Source organism: Hippopotamus amphibius, chromosome 3, assembly GCF_030028045.1.
Source record: "Hippopotamus amphibius kiboko isolate mHipAmp2 chromosome 3, mHipAmp2.hap2, whole genome shotgun sequence".
NCBI classification, from domain to species: domain Eukaryota; kingdom Metazoa; phylum Chordata; class Mammalia; order Artiodactyla; family Hippopotamidae; genus Hippopotamus; species Hippopotamus amphibius.
The window spans coordinates 93,421,006-93,442,519 of record NC_080188.1 but is presented as its reverse complement, the minus strand read 5'-3'; positions in this window follow the sequence as shown (position 1 = coordinate 93,442,519).

Sequence of the window (21,514 nt, the reverse complement as noted above, 5' to 3'; positions counted from 1 at the left end):
ACAATATTAATATATAATTTTAAAATATATAAAAATGTTATATGCAACACATAATGTAATGATAAATATATGTTGTTACATATTATATGTAGTAATATATTACATATGTAATATATAATATATGTAAAATATATAATCAAATAATATACAATAATGTGAATAATATTAGTTGTAAATATAAATATATAATTATAATTATGAATGCATACTGTATAATAAATATATTATTCAATTATATATTATTAATACTATATATTATTATAGTATTAATAATATAATATTATGATATTATAATATTATATATAATAATATAACATAGAGTATAATATATAATATTATATCAAATATCTATATGTAATATCAAATAAGATATTGTATAAAAACATATAATATAGCTTATATAGTATATTACTTATTATATATTATATATACAATAATAAATCACAAATATTTTATAAATTATATCACATATAACATATATGATATACATGATATATGAAGTATAATATATATTTTATATATTATATTATATATAAATCATATCATATATATGATATAATTTATATGATGCATATTATATCATATACAATATATGATATATAATATATAATGTATAGTATATGTTATATAGTGTCATATATAACGGTATATGGTATAATGTATTTTGCATATTTTATATTTAATATTATAAAGTATAGATTTTACATTATATAATATGTATTATATATTATATATCATATATTGTATATGATATATATGATACATACTATATATATTATAATATATGCAATATATTTATATATGATTATCTGTATATTATTATGTATATAATAATATGTGATATTTATTATGTATGATATATCATATGTAAATATATATTATATATAATATATTTTTATAAATATAGAATATAATTAATATTATTTATATTTTCTATATATCTATGTCATATATCATATATATATCTATTTATATTAACATATATTTATTTTATGTATGTATATATACATAAAATAAGTAAACTTAACATTTATTTAATTTGTATATGTATATAAACATATATATTATAATATATTTTATATACTATAAACATATGTAGTATATATCATTTATATACTATATATCATATATCATTTTATATATCATATATTGTGTTATATAATATATATAATATATCATATTTAGTGATATAATATATGTATTATTGTATATACTATATAATATATTATATGTAAATGTATTATATAATTATAATTATATAATATGTAATATCATATAATAATTACATATAATACATAATATATACTATAATATTAAGCAGTTATTTATAGTTATACATAATATCAGAATATCATATATAATATATATTTATATAAATACAATATATTATATTATGTATAATAATGTATTTTACTATTATATATTATTACTATTATATATTATATATTATTCATTTATATATTATTAATTATTATATATTATTAATATATTATTTATTATTAATTATATATTATATATTATTATATATTATTAATATTATATATATTATTACTATTATATATTATATATTATTAATTATATATTATTAATATATTATTATATATTATTTATATATTGTTATTTTATTATATATTATTATATATAATATATTATTATTATATATTATTAATTATATATTATTAATATATTATTACACATATATTCATAACAATATACATATGTTATGTATTATAATTATACACTAACACATATTATATAAAATTATTATATATTATTATATATTATTACTATTATATATTATTATATATTAATAATATTATATATTATTATATTATATTATTATATTATATTATATATTATTATATATATTATATATTATATTATATATTATATAATATTATTATATAATATATATTATTAATATATTGTTACACATATATTATATATATTATATTATATATTATATATTATTATTATATATTATAATATATTATATATTATATATTATTATATATATTATTATTATATATTATTAATATATTGTTACACATATATTCATAACAATATATATGTTATGTATTATAATTATACACTAACACATATTATATAAAATTATACATAATTATATTTAATATATTGTATATATTATCGATATGTGATATAATATACATATTATGTATTATTATATTTATATATAATGCATTAATATATTTTATATAACATTTATATTTTTATTAATTAAATATAATATATTTTTATATATTATGCTTACTGGTATTATGTACAATGTATTATACATTGTATTATTAACATATTAATATTATCTATTTCTTACAGTAAAGATAGTATAATATATAGATATATAATAGATAATGTAATATATAAATATATTAATCTATATTTTTATACATGATATAATGTATAAGTATATTATTATATACAATATATTATGTATTATACTCTTTTACTAATATATTTTTATTATAATGTATAACATATTCTATCATAATAGAATATATTATAATTATATGTATTGTATTATATATAATATATTATAAAATAATATAAATATAAATTGTTTAATTTTTACTATTTTATAATTATATAAAATAAATTAAATTTAACTATATAAATATATAATATAGTAAATACCGAAATGTAATTTACAATATATAAATACATATGTTATAATATATAAATTTATTGATAAAAAGAATAAATATTTGTTTATTGACTAAATCCACTCAATTGTTTTCATTTTTGCCCATACTAGCTAAGGTTTAGTTTCTATGCTTTTCACATGAAGTTGTCTTGAAAAATGTAGATGTTAAGCTCTTAGAATGGGAATACATATGTAAATGTTCAGTCATAAAATGTAGACCTGACTGAGTTGAAGGAAGTGTGGGAAGCAGTGTTTCAGTATTCCAGGCTGCTAATTTGCGCATCCTTGATATTTGGTAGTTAAGCTGCTGCGTTTAAACTGGAGATTTTTAGGAGGCACACTAGGAAAATGTGAGGCTGTTGGAATATGTTAGTCTTGTCCTGTGAAGTGTTTCAAGAAAGACAAACTTTACTACAGGCTTAACACAATCATCTTAAAGTAGATGAGGGAACACAAAGCAAATATACAGGTTTGGTTAGAGGAGTCATGTTTTTGTCTATACCTAGAAGTCAGAGACAACACAGCTTCAAACAATCATTTGTCTTTTCTCATCCGGTGCTCTCTGCCTAGGCAATTTTATCCACACATTTGGCCTCAGTTAATAGCTAGATGTTAGTAAAGTCATATTTTTAGCCCTGATTTACTCTTGGAGCTTAAGACCTAGATAAGAAATAGCCTAACTTTTTTTTTTTTCACCTGAATCTCCAAAGGTCTTGAAAACTGAACATGTCCAAAAATGAACTCATGACCCTTTCTTCTCACTTGGCTCAGTTGCTCAGTTTCCGATCTGTTCTTATCTCAGAGAATTGCACCAAATTCCACACAATTGTATGTCCTGTTAATTACAATTGGCACTTGCCATTGGCACATGCCATCTACCTCTTCAAAGATTAAATCATGTGCTACTGCAGCTGCTGACGTTCAACACCCCTGAACGGTGTTCAGGGAGCAGGGCTGAAATGAGGTGCTCTGTACTCTGCAAAAAAATGGCAGAACAGGTCTTTAGATAGATATTTTCAGGAGCCAAATTTATGGGCCCAATTCTTGTATCTCCTCATATCTAGAAAAACACTAAAATCCTTCATGGTGATGACTGCTCCTTGTTTACCTTCTGTAAACAATACGTTTCATTGCATGTTTTCCCGTTTCACCAAAACCATATATATACTGAGACATCCCCCTGCCTCTTTGGAACAGTTTCTCAGAGCTATCTGGAATGCTGTCTCCTGGGGTGCTGTCCTCATTTTGCCTCAAATAAAACTTAACTCCCAACTCTCATGTTGTGCATTTTTTTTAAAGTCAGCAGTCATATAAAGCAAGCTTTCATCCTTGCTTCTCCTCTCTTTCATCACTGTGTTAGTTTTCTGTTGCTGTCATAGCATATTAACAAACATTATTTTATGACCTCACAGTTGTGTAGATCAGAGGTTTGGTACCATGTGGAGTCTCTGCTCAGGGGCTAACTGAATTACATGCAAGGCATCAGTCAGGCCTGTGGTTCTCATTTGGTTCTCAAGCTCACAATTGTTGGCGTAATTGCTGAATCCAAGTTCATGTGCCTGACTCACAGTGAGGCCAAACAAACTAATATATCAGAGTTTGGAGCACAGAAAGTTTTATTGCAAAGGCCAAGCAAGGAGAACAGGCAGTTCATGCTCAAAAGACTCCAGTGGTTTTTGGGGAAGAGTTTTTATAGGCAAAATTTCAGGTCTGCAGTGTGTGTGACCTTCCTCTGATTGGTTGGTGGTAAGGTAACAGGGAGGTGCTCCAGGAATCTTATGCTCTGCCTGAAGTTACCATCCTCCACCTGGGTGGGAGCCTTAGTTCCTGTAGAAGAACCCAAAGATGTTTTTATGTCTATTCCTTGAAGAGGAACCAAGACCCTGCTTTATTGCTGCACTATTGTTTTATGACTTTCTCTCCTTTACTTCTGCATTCTTTCACTCCTCTAATTAGTAACTATTTGAATCTGCCCTTTGGAACTCAGGGTAGGGCTAGGAGGCTGAAACCTTTTGTTCTACAAGCAAGAAATGGGGGACACAGAAAGGCTTTTATACCCAAGAGGGCCCCATGGGGTCCCACTCAGTTTCAGAGTTTCTCTCCCATACGTGGACCTCTCCTTCTGCAGGCCAGCAATGATGCCTATCAAGTCCTTGTTATGCAGTGATGCAACTGAGAGGATCCTGTGGAGACTTCCTGGGACAGGCCTTCCCTCATACCCTCAGCTTTAGCTCCTCTCTGAAAGACCTAGACAGTAGTATTTGATGCAAATTTCCTGAGTTGTCTTGCAGATGTGAGAACTCCCCACCAAATGGAAGAACTACTTGATGACCATGAGCTCATAGCTGCAGGCCTCCTGAGCCTAAGGACTGATAATGTTAACTCCTGTGACCCTGCCTGGCTGCCTCACCATCAGCCAATCAGAGAATTGTGCAAAAGCTGATCACTGTATCCTGTGACACCCTCCCTCTCAACTGGCCTTTAAAAATGCTTTGTCAAAATCCTTCAGGGACCTCAAGCCTTTACAGGGCATGAGCCACCTTGTCTCATTGCACAGCCTTGAAATAAAACTTTCTCTGCTCCAAACTCCCATGTTTCAGTTTGTTTGGCTTCACTGTGTATCAGGCACACGAACTTGTGTCAGAAGTGAATCTCTCTGACTTCCTCTTCTGCCACACCTCCCTTTTCATCTTCCTGTTCTGCCTTTCAGAGTCCATGTGATTACACTGGGTACTCATCGATAATCCTGAAAATCTCCCTATTTTAAAGTCAGCTGAGTAGCAATCTTAACATCATCTGCAAAATCCCTTTTACCGTGTAAAGTAACAGAACAGCTTGAGTTGCTCCAAGGGACTAAGATCATGGTGAGCATGATTTTGCTCACCACATTCTCTAATGTTCAGTGCAAGACCTGAATGTCTTTCAAAATTTCTACCTCTGTTGAGCTCTACTACCAACACCCTGGCCCAAGCTGCCATCCTTTCTCTCAAGGACAAGACAATTACTTGCTAAGTTATCTCTTTCTTAATGCCACCATTGCCCCACTGGATGTTTCTACCCTCTCATTTTAGTGTAAATGACTTCTTTCATAAAATAATGGCCTTTAAAATGCACATAACAACATGTCTTTAATAGTTCACCCCAAACCCAGTATTTATATTGGCATATCAGTGAAAATGGATGAGAAGGACCTCCAAATTTTTTCACCTACTTTAAAGTAATGAGAAAACCAGTGTCAGAATTAACTTTCTCAGATTTCTGGAAATCAAGCCAAAGTTTATAGCAAATGAAAAGTGTTCATTCAGTAAAAATGGCTGAATCTCAGTAAGAACAGTGAGATTTGTGGTGTTTTAACTTGCCATATTCCCATCCTCTTCTCTCAAGCTTTGTGGTAACTTTGGAAACCAACAGCCCACAATCACAGTGAACACCAGAAATGTATCAGCTACTAGAGCAGGCATAAACATGTTGGGGCTCCTTCAAAATCCCATTCATGGAGAATTGTTATTATTTGATCTGTGTGGTGGTTTCCTGGAAGACCTCACCTACAGAGATGTTTTTACATCGTCTGACATGGAGCTTGCCCAGTGTGAAAAACTGCTCCCTGGGAATATTTTTCAAGCTGTTTAGAGACAATCATTTAACTTCACATCCAGCTGAGAAGGTGGATAACAATTAGGAAAAAAAATAGGCTAACCAAAAAGCTTAAAAAGAAAAGTTGGATAAGGAGCTGATAAGGAGGGGGCCATAGGGAAGGAAAATCTCCAATGTATTCCTGGGACTCTAGAAGGACACATGTATGCATAGAGCTGGGTGCATGGCCAGGGCTGTTTGTTCACTTAGTTAGGCCCTGCAAAGGCCCCCGGATTTCAACTTTTGGTGCTCCTGAGACTGTGCAACTAGAAAATGAAGGCTAAGACAGTATTGTCAACTGCAAAGCTTAACAGTGAAGGTGTCCTAATGTGCACACAGAACACTTTGGCAAAGGTTAGGAGACTTACTGGTCTCAGGCATTTGAAGAAATCTCTCTCAGATCACTATGACCACTAAGCTAATCAGTGGTCACACATGACAAAGCAGACTTTACAGAATTAGTCCAGGAAATTCACTGAACAAGTAACAAACAAAAACAAAAACAAACAGCAACAACAAATAGATGGGGAGAGGGAAGGACTCTGATTTTCAGGATTTACATTATGCTATCTAAAATTTCCAGTTTTCAATAAAAGTAAAAATAGAAGAAACAAGAAAGTAGGCCCATGCACATATATACATACAAAATAGAGAAAAGACAGCCTCTTCAATAAGTGCTGCTGGGAAAATTGGACAGCTACATGTAAAAGAATGAAATTAGAACACTTCCTAACATCACACACAAAAATAAACTCAAAATTGGTTAAAGACCTAAATATAATGCCAGGAACTAATAAAAGAAAAACATAGGCAGAACATTCTATGACATAAATCAAAGCAAGATCATTTTTGACCCACCTCCTAGAGTAATAAAAATAAAAACAAAAATAAATAAATGAGATCTAATAAAACCTAAAAGCTTTTGCACAGCAAAGGAAGTGATAAACAAGACAAAAAGACCCTTGGATTGGGAGAAAATGTTTGCAATCGAAGCAACTGACAAAGGATTAATCTCCAAAATGTACAAGCAGCTCATGCAGTTCAACATCATAAAAACAAACAACCCAATCCAAAAATGGGTGGAAGACCTAAATAGACATTTCTCCAAAGAAGATATACAGATGGCCAACAAACATATGAAAAGATGTTCAACATCACTAACCATTAGAGAAATGCAAATCAAAACCACAATGAGGTATAACCTCACATTGGTCAGAATGGCCACCATAAAAAAGTCAACAAACAGTAAATGCTGGAGAGGGTGTGGAGAAAAGGAAACCCTTCTGCACTGTTGGTGGGAATGTAAATTGAAATAGCCATTATGGAGAACAGTACGGAGGTTCCTTAAGAAACTAAAAATAGAACTACCATATGACCTAGGAATCCCACTACTGGGCATATACACTGAGAAAACCATAATTCAAAAAGATACATGTACCACAATGTTTATTGCAGCACTATTTACAATAGCCAGGATGTGGAAACAACCTAAATTTTCATCAACAGATGGATGAATAAAGAAGATGTGGTACATATATACAATGCAATGTTACTCAGCCATAAAAAGGAATGAAATTGAGTCTTTTGTAGTGATGTGAATAGACCTAAAGTCTGTCATACAGAGGCAAGTAAGTCAGAAAGAGAAAAACAAATACTGTACATCAATGTTTATAAATGGAATCTAGAAAAAATGGTACCGATGAACCTAGTGCCAAGGGCTGGAATAGACATGCAGATGTAGAGAATGGACTTGTGGACACAGTGGGGAGAGGGGTGTGTGGGACGAATTGAGAGAGTAGCATTGACATATATACACAGTCACATGTAAAATAGATAGCTAGTGGGAAACTGCTCTATAGTACAGGGAGATCAGCTTGGTGCTTTGTGATGACCTAGAGGGGTGTGATGGGGAGGATGGGAGGGAGGCTCAAGAGGGAAGGAATATAGATATGCATATAGCTGTTTCACTTTGTTGTACAGCAGAAACTAACACAACATTGTAAAGCAATTATAATGCAATAAAGATGTAAAAAAAATCAGTAAAGAAGATAAATTAAATATGTTATCACAAGAAAACACCAAAAGAATCAATGGAAACTGTTTCCAAGGAAGCACAGATATTGAGAGTTAACAAAAAAAATTTTTTTAACTATTTTAAATATATTTAAGGAACTAAAGGAAACCATGTTAAAAGAATTCATCTTTATACAATAGTTTCTTCATTTATGTAATTTACATTCATTCACTTATTTGATTTCCTATCTTTTTAAACTCCTACGCCCTGCATCAGATTCTCAGCATTCCAAGTCAAGGTCATCTGTGCTCCTTCTCATCTTCTTCACCTCATTCTGCCTATCATTCTCTGATTTTCTCCCAGGTGCAAACTATGCTGGATATCTTAGGTACTCTTGATGGTCTTTTAGTACTACTTGTCACACTTTCCTCAGCCTATGCAACTTATCTTTTAACAATATTTTTGCACTTTGCACATTTTCTAGAAGAATGTGTCCCATAGTTACTGTACAGCAAATGCTTTCAAACTGAAGCAAGGTCTGGGCTGTTTACTTTCTCCAAGTTTGTGGCTTTCTGTTCTTTATCCTGATTTCAGACTAGAAACATATATTGGTAGGAGGACACAGAAGACACATTATTCACAGAGGAATCTTTTCTTCTCTCTTTAGGTCTCTGATGTGTCCCCAAATTTCCATTCACATCCTCTTGGGACTATTAGGGAGATAGCACCTGCTCTTATTCATTCCTTCTTTTCTCTTTTTATTGGTGGAATAGGTGCATGGGTGGCCCAGACTCATGGCTTCCCCTTAGGATCTGTCTGCCTGTAATGGTATTTGCTCTTCATTGCTCCTGCTTCTGCCATGTGGTAAGTCTATTGGTGCAAGTGCTGCTTCTGCTGGAGATTTCCATTTGCCCATATGTGCCCCTGTAAATGCTTGAGGAAGGTCAAATGGGGAAGAGTTAGTAAGCAGAAAATTGTCGTGTCTCTCCAATCCAGCTTCCATAACACTAAAACTCATCTTTTCATCTCTATTTGCTCTTGGAGAGGAGAGATGCAAGATAACAGGACATATTCAATCTACAATGTCTATTAGTGAAAATGGTCAAAAAATTTGGAAAGAAGTGAATAAAGAAAATTAAAAAGTCAGTTTGGTTCACTGTAAAAGCAGATAAGAATATAATATACTGCTTAAACATATATTTTTAAAAAAATTCTTTTCCACTACCCAGAAACAATAAATACCACATTATTATCATGTGTATCAGTCACACTGTTAAGAAATAGTTCTTATCATAACATTGTTGCCTTAATTAAGGAAAGCTCTCATGCTATTTTTGTAGACAGAATAATGGTCTGCCAAAAGATGTTCTAACACCTGGACCCTGTAAATGTTACCTTACACAGATGTGATTAAGGATATTGAGATGGGGAGATTATCCTGGATTATTAGGGAAAGAGGGAAGCAGGAGAGACAGTCGTAGAAGGAAAAGTGCTGATAGAAGCAGAGTCAGAGTGAAACAAGGCCACAAGCCAAGGAATGTAGGCAGCCCCTTAAAACTGGAAAAAGCAAAAAATGAATTCTTCCCTAGAGCCTGCAGAAGGAACACAGCCCTGCTGACTATTTTATTTTTCTGTTTTAATTTTTTTAGTTGAAGTATAGTTGGTTTACAATGTCATGTTAGTTTCAGTTGTACAGCAAAGTGATTCAGTTATATATATGTATATATATGTATATACATACATTCTTTTTTATTCTTTTCTATTATAGTTTATCATAGGATATTGAATATAGTTCTCTGCATTATACAGTAGGACCTTGTTATTTATCCTTCCTATATATAATAGCCAATGAAACCCATTTCTGGAATTCTGACCACTAAAACTATTAAATAATAACTTTTTATTGTTTTGAGACACTAAATTTCTGGTAACTTGCTACAGCAGCAATTGGGTACTGATATTCCCATTTTTAAGAAAGTAACAACATTTTGTGTCTGTATGTTCTTATGGTCTACTATTACCATGTTAAAAAAATAAGAATGATAGATGAGTCAGGAGATTAGAGAACAGGGCATATAGGAATATGTAATCACTGAGGGAATGGTGCAATTTATTGATAATGTACTGTTCTAGAAGCTACACAGGCTTTGGTGTGACCCAGATCTATGTTTGAAGATGATTTTCTTTATTTGCTAGTCATGTGCCCTTAGGAAAGTTACTTGAGCTTCAGTTTTTTCCCCTTGAATTGGGGAGTTTTCTAACTACATGATGTTGGCATTTGGAAGGATTGAGATGATGGCCATGAAGTACATAGAAAGTAATGGGCACATAGTAGGTGTCTTGTTACCTTTATCCACTGCTAGATTTTTATATTGTGTCTTCATAAAATTATGATCACACTTAAGCACAAAAAGTGAGAGAATTATTCAATAGTTAAAACTTTGCTTGGCTTAAGTACTAATAGATTCACTTATAAAGTCCAAGGAAAACAGCAGAAAAATAGTGGCTACTCTACTTTAAAAAAGTTCTTAGCAGATGAACTGTTGCTGAAGCTGGAGGAAGGAAGTATAACATAGAAGGTAAGGAAGAATCAAAGCATTGGTTAAAAGAGGACCAAAACACTCTTAAGGCATTCAAAAATCTTCCTGCTAATGTAAAGCAAATAGAATGGCCTAAATATGAGTGTTTATGAAGAGCTGGAACAATAACTATGACCTGAGTTTCAAAAAGAGGTACTTCAGAGAGCCGGGCAAAACCAGCTGGTACTTTAAACCAGCCTGTTGTTTTCCGTGGTGAAATTAGGTTTATTCTTAAGGTTGGGAAATAGAAGAATACAGCACCAGGAGTTGTAGGGGTGGAAGCAGGGAGCTGGGGCAGAGGAGCTGGTACAATAACAGTGTTGTCAAGCCATTATATTATAGGTTTAAAACCATGAGGGAGGGGAGAAAATCCAAACTTTAATTTGAATTGTTCAGCTGGAAAGAGCCTTTAAGTTTAACCCTGAAAATGGTGTAGCAGGAATGAGATAATATCATAACTGTGCAGGACCCTATGCAATCTTCCCAGAACAGACCCCTCCCCCATATCCTCTTCATTAGCTCCTCTCTGAAGTACCTAGGTAATAGTATCTGATGCACATTTCCTGAGTTGTTTTGTAGATGCCAGAACCCCTACTGAATAGAAGAAATTAACACATCCCCTCTGGAGTCTGGCCAGAACCAGGATATATTTGGAAAAACTTAACTGCCTTTTTACTTTACCTCAACCATCAACCAATCAGAGAATTGTTAAGCTGATCACATGCCTTGGGACTCCCCTCCCTCACCTGGCCTTTAAAAATGCTTCACTGAAATCCATTGAGGAGTTTGGTCTTTTTGAGCACTAGTTGCCCTGGACTCCTTGATGGCACCTTACAATAAATGCTGCACTTTCCTTCACCACAACCTGGTGATCATGATTGCCAGCAGATTGGATTTACTGTGCATGGGTGAGTGAACCCAAGTTTGATTTGGTAACAATATCATGAACTTTGAGGTTTCTTATAATCACAAGGAGAGATTGGGAGATTAAGAAGGAACAAGGACAATATTTGATGAGCTCTTTAGAATATTCAAAGTGTACTTGAAAAATGGGAAGTCTAGGTTCTTGGTGTACCTTAAGAAATTGTCTAGGAATCAATGTTTGAAGTCTAAATAAAAATTATTCAATTGTTTCCCCTAATAACTCATTTATGTCATTTATTGTCTAGTAGATTCCTCTTAGACCTTTTCATTGTGTGCCTACAACCTATTTTTAAAATTTAACTATTTTCCTCCTCCATCTGCATGATTTATCTATGTTTGTATTATATGCATCTGGCCCATTGGTCATAGTTATTTCTGGGATGGATACTTGACCTTAGAAGGGCAGATCCATTTTTATATTTTTGAATATGGATTGCAAAAAGCAGTTGGAGAGATATGGGATCATGCCACATGGATTAGATAAACAAAAGAAGCTGAATCAGAAGGAGAGATGGAGAAATAAGAGAGGGAGAGAAAGAATCAGGGGCAAAGTAAAATGAAGCATATTGGAAGAAAGATGTAGAAATTAAATATAAAGACTCCCTGAGCAACCCCAATTCCATTTCTATCCTCAAGCCTTGCTTCATCCCTTCTCTGTTTGTTATCATTCCAGTAAGTTCTGGTTTTTCCATTTGTTACTTGTGATAATGAATACCAACATTTTCATTCATTCATTCCACAAAAATTTAAGAAGCTCTTATGTGTGTCACATATTCTCCTTTGCCTGGGGACAGAGATCCTTGCCTTCAGAAGTGCAACCACAATAAAAGGAAAATAAATGTCTCTTTGGGGATGATGTGTGGGAGGCATTCATTCATATAAGTCAGAGAGCATGGTTTATATTTGTGGCTAATCAGAAATTGAAGAAGAAGCAATACTTCTGTTTTCTTATGTTTTATCTGATTAGTGGATAATTATTCTGATGTTACGGTTTGGGTTACAAGGGAAAAGGACATATCTAATTTGTATTCCAGAGGCAACAAAGAAAAGGATTACCCAGAGCAATAAATCACTAACAACATGCTATGCTTTTCAAGGGATGTTGGGTATCATTGAACAGCAAGTGCTAATTAAGAAAGAGAGAGAGGGAGGGGTCTGATGGCCTGTGGGAGCAAAGGTTCACGTAAGAAAACTGAAAGCAAGACTGGAAAACAGAGAGCCTTCTGTACTAGGCTTTAATGGGTTTGAATTTTATTCTTTAAGCAGAGCAAAATTATATAAATAACTATAGAGTAAGAAAATGTCTAAAGGCAGTTAGTTCAGGATTTCTCAGGTGATGTGAACCTTGGGACTGGAAAAGTGCCTATAATGTTCACATTTCCTGTACATACCAGCAATGAGACCAAGAACTTATGCTTACTGTGCCTGTGTCTTCAAATAGGGAAGAAGAGCAGATAATGAAAGGATCCAGCTGCTTAATCAATAGACATGGTGGCCTTCAAGGCATTGTCTTCGTCAAACCTCAGGGAAGCTAATACATGGTCTCTGAAACAGCTTTAATTAGATATTAGACTTCAAAGTGACCAGTGTTATTTAACCCTATCAATTTTTGGCAGCTATTCCTTACTGTTTAAAAATAGAACAAAGGTTATAAGCTTGTTAAAGTAAAACCTAGAAGGAGAGGAATTTACGCAAAATCAGAAAGGAGTGAGAAAGCTGAACCAACTTGGATTGCTAAAGATCAAAGAACAGCAAGAATGAATCAATAGCCAGAAATAAGGCAGAAGAGGTAAATATTAATAGCACTGAAGAATAGAAAAAAACATGGATGATTCCCCAAATGTGTGGATTCTTGGTTTTGTGGTTTAGAAGCTTGTGGTTTAGAGCACAAGCTCCTAAACCACAAATATGAATTGGTCGTTTTCTGTCTTACAAAGATCATGTTGACTTATGCAACACTTTCAGAAAGAATTGAATGTCTAGTTTTCTGCTTTGGGCATTTTCTTTGTTTCTTAGTCACCCTTTTGGAAATTTTGCTTGCAACTCCGTACAAGCATTGTTGCCTGAAGGTGTGCCTACATTCTCCCAATTTCAACAAATTGACTGTACTCTTTGAAGAAAAAATAATTGTACATTTTAAAATTGAGTCATAGAATTCTTTTTGACTGCCACACAGGTAGGAATTAACACAGTAGAAGCAGGGACCCTTCTTGTGTTCTTCCATTTATTATCATCTAAAATATTCTTATAAATTAAGCACTAGAATGCTTTTGAAAGTCATCTTGTGAGGTGATGGGTCACATCAGTAGGGTATCTGCAAGTTCCTAGAACAATGGTATCATCTGCAGCAATTGAAGCAGAACTGGGTCACATGGTTTAAGAAGTTCTCTTAATATCTGGTACCCAAATAGAGATGTCAACTTGGAAATTGTGTCTGTGAGTCTAGAGCTTATGGAAGACATCTTGGTTGAAAGTACAAATTTTGAAATCAATAAGTATAGATGGTGTTTAAAGCCTTGTGAATGGATGAAGTCATTGAGGGAGCAATTAGAGTGAGAATGGAAGCAGTCTTGAAAAATTACTGAAGATTCCAATAATTGGAAGTTGTGTAGGAAAGGAGTCAACACTGAAGAATGAAAACAAGCTTCCAGTGAGGTTGGATAAAATAGATTAAAACGTTCTGTATTGGAAGGTGGTATAAAAAATATTTCAAGAAGGAAGGGATAGTTACTTGTGTCCAATCCTGCTGAGAAGTACAGAAATTTGTGGAAATAAAAAATCTTTATTAGAAGTGGTAACATCCAGGTTATTAGTGATTTCAGGCTAAGAAGAAGGACAAGCTCCATAGTGTAGTGTGTTGGAGGATGAGCAGAAGGAGCGTGGATACATGCAGGCATATGGTTAGGGGAGAGGATAAATATGGATATAGCCAAAGGGCCAAAGAGGGATGAAGAGGTCAGGTGTTCATCTTGATTTGTTTTCAAATTGGATATATCTAGGCATGATTGTGAGTTTTTGGAAACAATTCATTAGAAAGAGAGACATTTATGAAAATGAGGGAAGATAATCAAAGAAATGTTTAGTAGATACAAAGGGAATGGAGATAAGAACACAAGGAAATGGAGATAACAAATGGAGATGATGAACTGGAGATACTTCTGTTTTAATAGATGCAAATATATGTTGACAAAGTTAAGCTTTACCTGAGTCCTATGCTTCTGGAAAACAATAATGGTTACAAAATTCCTCTCCTCTTCTGTCTTTCAGGAGATGGCTCACTGCAAGAAACTACCCTTCCCACTCAGACTGAGATAAAATTCATGCCTCCCCTTTGGTTATCTCTGGTAAGGCCAGGCAAAGACCTTCCAAATTCCCATTCTTTTTTCATAAAAGATTAGCTGAAATGTTTGTTCCCACTGATCAATTTAAATAAACTGCTTATTAACTGACTTGACCAAATTTGCTCTCTACATCCCCCATGCCCCTGACCTTTGCCCTAGCCTAAGCTCGCATACAGTCTCTCCTTAATGCCCCTCCTAAGAATCAGCTAACCACAAGGGGAGACATCTTCTAATCAACTTTCCCATTACAATCAAGCCACCCACTCACCCACACCCAGCTCTTTTTAGCCTTGTCTCTAGCACTTATAAAACAAAATATCTTTCTCCTGGACCTGTGAGGCACTTGCAGGTCTCATGTTATGGGTATTCTCCCTATTACAGTAGGTTTCCTCCATTTATTATGATATTCCTTTTGAATACGATCTCTCCTTACCTAAGTCAGATTTGTTTTTTATTTGACAATACAAGAAATTACTAAGGATGCAGATAGGCTATAGATTTGGTGTGTGGAGATAGTTGAGATTCTCTCTGGTGATTATTTTTTTCTTAAGAGTGAGGCAATCAATTGAATTTGAGAATGCATGAGTAGATGTTGATAGCAGGAAAAGAGAGGATATCACATGAAATAAAAATTTTTGAGAATAAAAACTATGCTCCCTAAGGAAGTTTTGTAGGATTACAGGGTAAATATGAGTGCTTATTTGTAATTTGTAATCATGGATTTAAGCCTAAATCAATCAACTTGTTGACATAATTTTTCCCAAAAATGTTTAGCTTCTTAGTGGCTAATTATAGACAATTTTGTGCAACTAGACATGAGGTATTTCCTCATACAACCTGCAAACAACTATTATACATGGTATTTTCGGTAACGTTATTGTAATTGGATTATATGAATTTCTTTAGGATAAATATGACTGAAATAGATTATATATGTAATTTCCTTGTAATGGGCTTTAAATATTTTACATAGGGGTATCCAAAATAATTTAAAATTTTCAATTTAAAATACATTAGATTAAGTGGATATGAGTTTAAACAAATGAAATTTAAAGCAAAAATACTTCTGAAAATTTTGTTAAAACTAATTTTAGAGTTTAAAAATTTCTTCCACTGAAAGTCATTCTTATCAGATGCCATGTTTTTCCCTTCATTCATATTTTATAATATTACTTTGAAAATTTACACTACTTTAGAATTTATGGTTATCAACTATCAATGTAAGGGTTTCTTCAGGTGTTTTATCCTTTTAACTTTAAATGTTTAAGTTTAATTTGGCTATTGAAATATAGTTGAGTTACAATATTATGTTAATTTCAGGTGTAAAATAGTGATTGAATATTTTTATAGTGGACTCCATTTAAAATTATTACAAAATATTATGTACATTTCCCTGTGCTGTGCAGTATATAGTTGTTGCTTATTTATTTTATACATTGTAGTTTGTTTTTCTTATCCCCCTAATCCTATCTTTCCCCTCCTTCCTTCCCTCTCCCCACTGGTAACCACTAGTTTATTCTCTATATCTGTGAGTCTGTTTCTCTTTTGTTATATACATTTACTTGTTTTATCTTTTAGGTTCCACATATAAGTGAAAACACAGAATATTTGTCTATGTCTGTCTTATTTCACTAAGCGTAATACCCTCAAAATCCATCCATGTTGTTGCAAATGGCAGAATTTCATTCATTTTTGTGGCCTAGTAATATTCCACTGCATGTGTACACCACTTCTTCTTTACCATTCATCTGTTGATGGACACTTGGGATTCTTTCAAATAATATTAATTACTCCAATCCAAGAACACTGGATATCTTTCAATTTCTTTGAATCATCTTCAAATTCCTTCATCAATATTTTATACTTTTCAGAGTATAAGTCTTTCAACTCATTTGTTAAGTTTATTCCTAGGTTATTTATTCTTTTTGAACTAGTACTTTAATTTCATCAGGTATATACACAGAAATGGAATTGCTGGATCATATGGTAGTTATATTTTTTGTATTTTGAGGAAACTACAGACTTTTTTCCATAGTGGCTACAAAAATTTACAAACTTACCAACAGTGTACTAGGGTTCCCTTTTCTCCACATCCTCACCAACATTTGTTATTTGTAAACTTTTTGATGATAGCCATTCTGAGAGGTGTGAGGTGGTATCTCGTGAGTTTGATCTGTAGTTATCTAATAACTGGTGATGTTGAACACTTTTTTTTTAAAGTGCCTGTTGGTCTCTGTATATCTTCCTTGGAAAAAATGTCTATTTATGTCTTCAGCACATTTTTTAATTGGGTTGTTTGTTTTTTAGATATTGAGTTGTACTCAAATTTTGAATATTAACCCCTTGTCAGTCATATAATTTGCAAATATTTTCTCATATTCAGTAGCTTGTCTTTTCTTTTTGTCTATAGTTTCCTTAGTTGTGCAAAAGTTTTTGTGTTTAATTGCATCCCGTTTATTTTAGCTTCTGTTTCTTTTGCCTTAGGAGACAGATCCAAAAAAAAAAAAGTATTGCTATGATTTATGTCAAAAAGTCTTCTGGCTATCTTCTTTTCTAGGAATTTTATGCTTTTATGTATTACATTTAGGTATTTAATCCATTTTGAGTTATTTTTGTACATGGTGTGAGGCAATGTCTTAATCTCATTGTTTTACATGTAGCTGTCCAGTTTTCCTAACACCACTTATTGAAGATATTGTGTTTCTCTATTGTACTTTTTTAATGTGTTTATTGTATATTAATTGAAAATAGATGTGTGGGTTTAGTTTTGGCATCTCTATTCTGTTCCACTGATCTATGTGTCTGTTTTTGTGCAAGTACTATGCTGTTTTGATTACTGTTGCTTTGTAGTATAAAGTCTGGGGGCATGATACCTCCAGTTTTGTTCTTTATTCTCAAAATTGCTTGGGTAATATGAGGTCTTTTGTGGTTTCATATAAATGTTTGCATTATTAATTTTAGTTCTGTAAAAAACATCATGGGTATTTTGATAGGGATCACATTAATTCTGTGGATTGCTTTGGGTATAGAAATTTTAATAATATTAATTACTCCAATCCAAAAACACTGGATATCTTTCCATTTCTTTGAATCATTTTCAAATTCCTTCATCAATATTTTATACTTTTCAGAGTATAAGTCTTTCAGCTCCTTTGTTAAGTTTATTCCTAGGTTATTTATTCTTTTTGATGAAATTTTAAATGGAGTTATTTTCTTGCTTTCTCTTTTGGACAGTTCATTATCGTGTATAGAAAAGCAACAGATTTCTATATTAACATTTTATCTTTCAACTTAACTGAATTCATTTATTAGTTCTAATAGGTTTTGGTAGAAACTTTAGGGTTTTCCATATGGTATCATGTCATCTGCAAATAGTGACAGTTTTACTTCTTCCCTTCCAATTTGGATGCCTTTTATTTTATTTTTTCTCTGATTGCTGACTTTCAATATTATCTTAAACAGAAGCAGTGAGAGCAGGCATCCTTGTTTTTTTCCTGAATTTAGAAGGAAGGCTTTCAGCTTTTCGTTGTTGAGGATTACATTGGCTGTGTGTTTGTCTTACATGGCTTTTATTCTGTTGAGATATGTTCCCGCTATAGCCACTTTGGTGAGTTTTTGTTTTGTTTTGTTTTGTTTTTATCATGAATGAATGTTGAATTTTGTAAAATACGCTTTCTGTATCTATTGAGGTGAACACATGATTTTTATTCTTTTGTTAATGTGGTGCATTACATTGATTGATTTGTGGATATTGAACCATCCTCGAATCCCTAGAATAAATCTACCTTAATGATGTTGTATGATCCCTTTGGTATGTTGTTGAAGTCAGTTTGCTAATATTTTGTTGAAGATTTTTGTATCCATATTCATTAGAGGTGTTAGCCTGTAATATAGTACCTTTGTCTGGTTTTATTGTCAGAGTAATGGTAGCTTCATGGAATGAATTTGGGAGTGTTCCATCCTCTTCAATATTTTGCAATAGAGTGAGAAGAATGGATATTTGCTCTTCTTTTTGTGTTTGACAGAGCTCCTCTATGAAGCCATTTAGTCCTGGACTTTTGTTTGCTGGGAGTTTCGGTTTCTGTGTTTATTTTTACAAATTCAACTTCACTTCTAGTAATCAATCTGTTCAAGTTGTCTATTTCTTCCAGATTCAGTCTTTTTCTAGAAATTTTCCCACTTTTTCTAGGTTTTCCAATTTGTTGACATATAACTGTTCATAGTATTCACTTATGATTTTTTTATTTTTTCTATGATAATGATTTTCTCTTTTTTTATTTCTTATTTTGTTTATTTAGATCCTCTCTCTTTTCTTCTTGATGAGCCTAGCTAATGGCTTTTCAATTTTGTTTATCTTAATGAAAACCCCACAAAACTCTGAGTTTCATTGATCTTTTCTATTTTTTATCTCTTTGTAGTTATTTCCTCTCTGAAATTTATTATTTCCTCCCTCAGCTGACTTTAGGCTTTGTTCTTTTTAAATGTCTTCAGATGGAAGTTTAGATTGTTCATTTGAGATTTTTCTTTTTTCTTGAAATAGGCCTCTATTAGTATAAACTTACCTCTTAGAACTGCTTTTGCTGTATTCTGTAGATTGTGGAAATTTGTGTTTCCATCTTCATTTGTCTTGGATTATTTTCTGATTTCCTCTTTGATTTCATCATTGACCAACTCGTTGTTTAATAGTCTCCACGTGTTTGTGCTTTTCCCTTTTTTTTTTTTTTTGTAATTAATTTCTAGTTTTATGCTGTTGTGGTCAGGATTAATGCTTGATATAATTTCTATCTTCTTAAATTTATTGAGACTTGTGGCCTAGCATGTGATCTATCCTGGAGAACATACCATATGCACTTGAAAAAAATGTATATTCTGCTGTTTTGCAGTGGAATGTCCTGTAGACATCTGTCAAGACTAACTGATCTATTGTGTTTTTTAAGACCATTGTTGCCTTACTGATTTTCTGCCTCAATGATCAGCAGGGTGTTAAATTTCTCAGCTAATATTGTATTATTGTCAATTTCACCCATTTGGTCTGTTAAAATTTGTTTTATGCATTTAGGTGCTCCTGTATTAGGCCTGTTATATTAATGAATATAATAGCCTCTTCTTTTTTGATCCCTTTATCATTACATGATGTCATACTTTGTCTTTTGTTACACACTTTATTTTTTTTATTTTTATTTATTTATTTATTTATTATTTTTTGGGGGGTACACCAAGTTCAATCATCTGTTTTTATACACATATCCCCATATTCCCTCCCTCCCCTGACTCCCCCCCCACCACACTTTATTTTAAACTCCATTTTGTCCAGTAGGAATATTGTAACCCCTACTTTCTTGTCATTTCCATTATCATGAAATACCTTTTTTAATGCCCTCACTTTCAGCTTATGTTTGTTTTTAGCTCTGAAGTGAATCTCTTTTAAGAAGCATATAGATGGGTCTTTTGTTGTTGTTTTTTAATCCAATCAGTCATCCTATGTCTTTTGATTGGAGCATTTAGTCCATTGACATTTAAAGTAATTTCTGATAGGTGTATACTTACTGCCATTCTGTTACTTGTTTTTCAATTGTTTTCGTAGTTCTTCTCTGTTCATTTCTTCTTGTAATTTCTTCTTATGTTCCTTTCTCATTAGTTTTTGTGTATCTATTGTATGTTTTTGATTTGTGGTTACTATGGGTTCATTTACATTGACCTATAATTATATCTATTTGTTTTAAACATGTAGTCCTTTAAGTTCAATCACATTCTAAAAGATCTACACCTTTTCCTCTCCTCCTTCACATTTTGCATTTCTGATGTTATATTTTACATCTTCATGTTTATCCCTTTACTGATTATGGAAGTTATAGTTTATTTTATGATTTTTTATGTGTTTTTAATCTTTTTACTAGCTTATTTAAGTGGTTGATCCTCAGCCTTTACTATATATTTGCCTTCACCAGTGGGATTCTTTTTCTTTCCTACAGATTCTTAGATTTCCCAGGCCTCAAGTTTTCAAGGTTTAACAGGAAGAGCCAATGTCCCCCCACAGTAATATTAAGTAGGGAAGGATTTTAGAACTGGTATTTTAAATGTTGATTTGCTTTAAGTGGGTGAAGGAATTAAAGGGTTAGGAAACACGCTTCCAGCCTCAAAGTATAAAGGTGTATGTTATATATGTGCTTATGTTAACTATAAAAATTTAAATTGTAGCTAATTTTCAAAATCAAATCAATGTCATTCTTGTGTTGATTGCCCAGTAGGTACTAAGTGGAGATGACACTTTTGGTGTGGAAGAAAAGGTGCTGAATTTGATATCTGAAGTCTTTGCTTGAGTCCTACCACAGACTCTTACTAACTGGGTGATCTCTGGCAA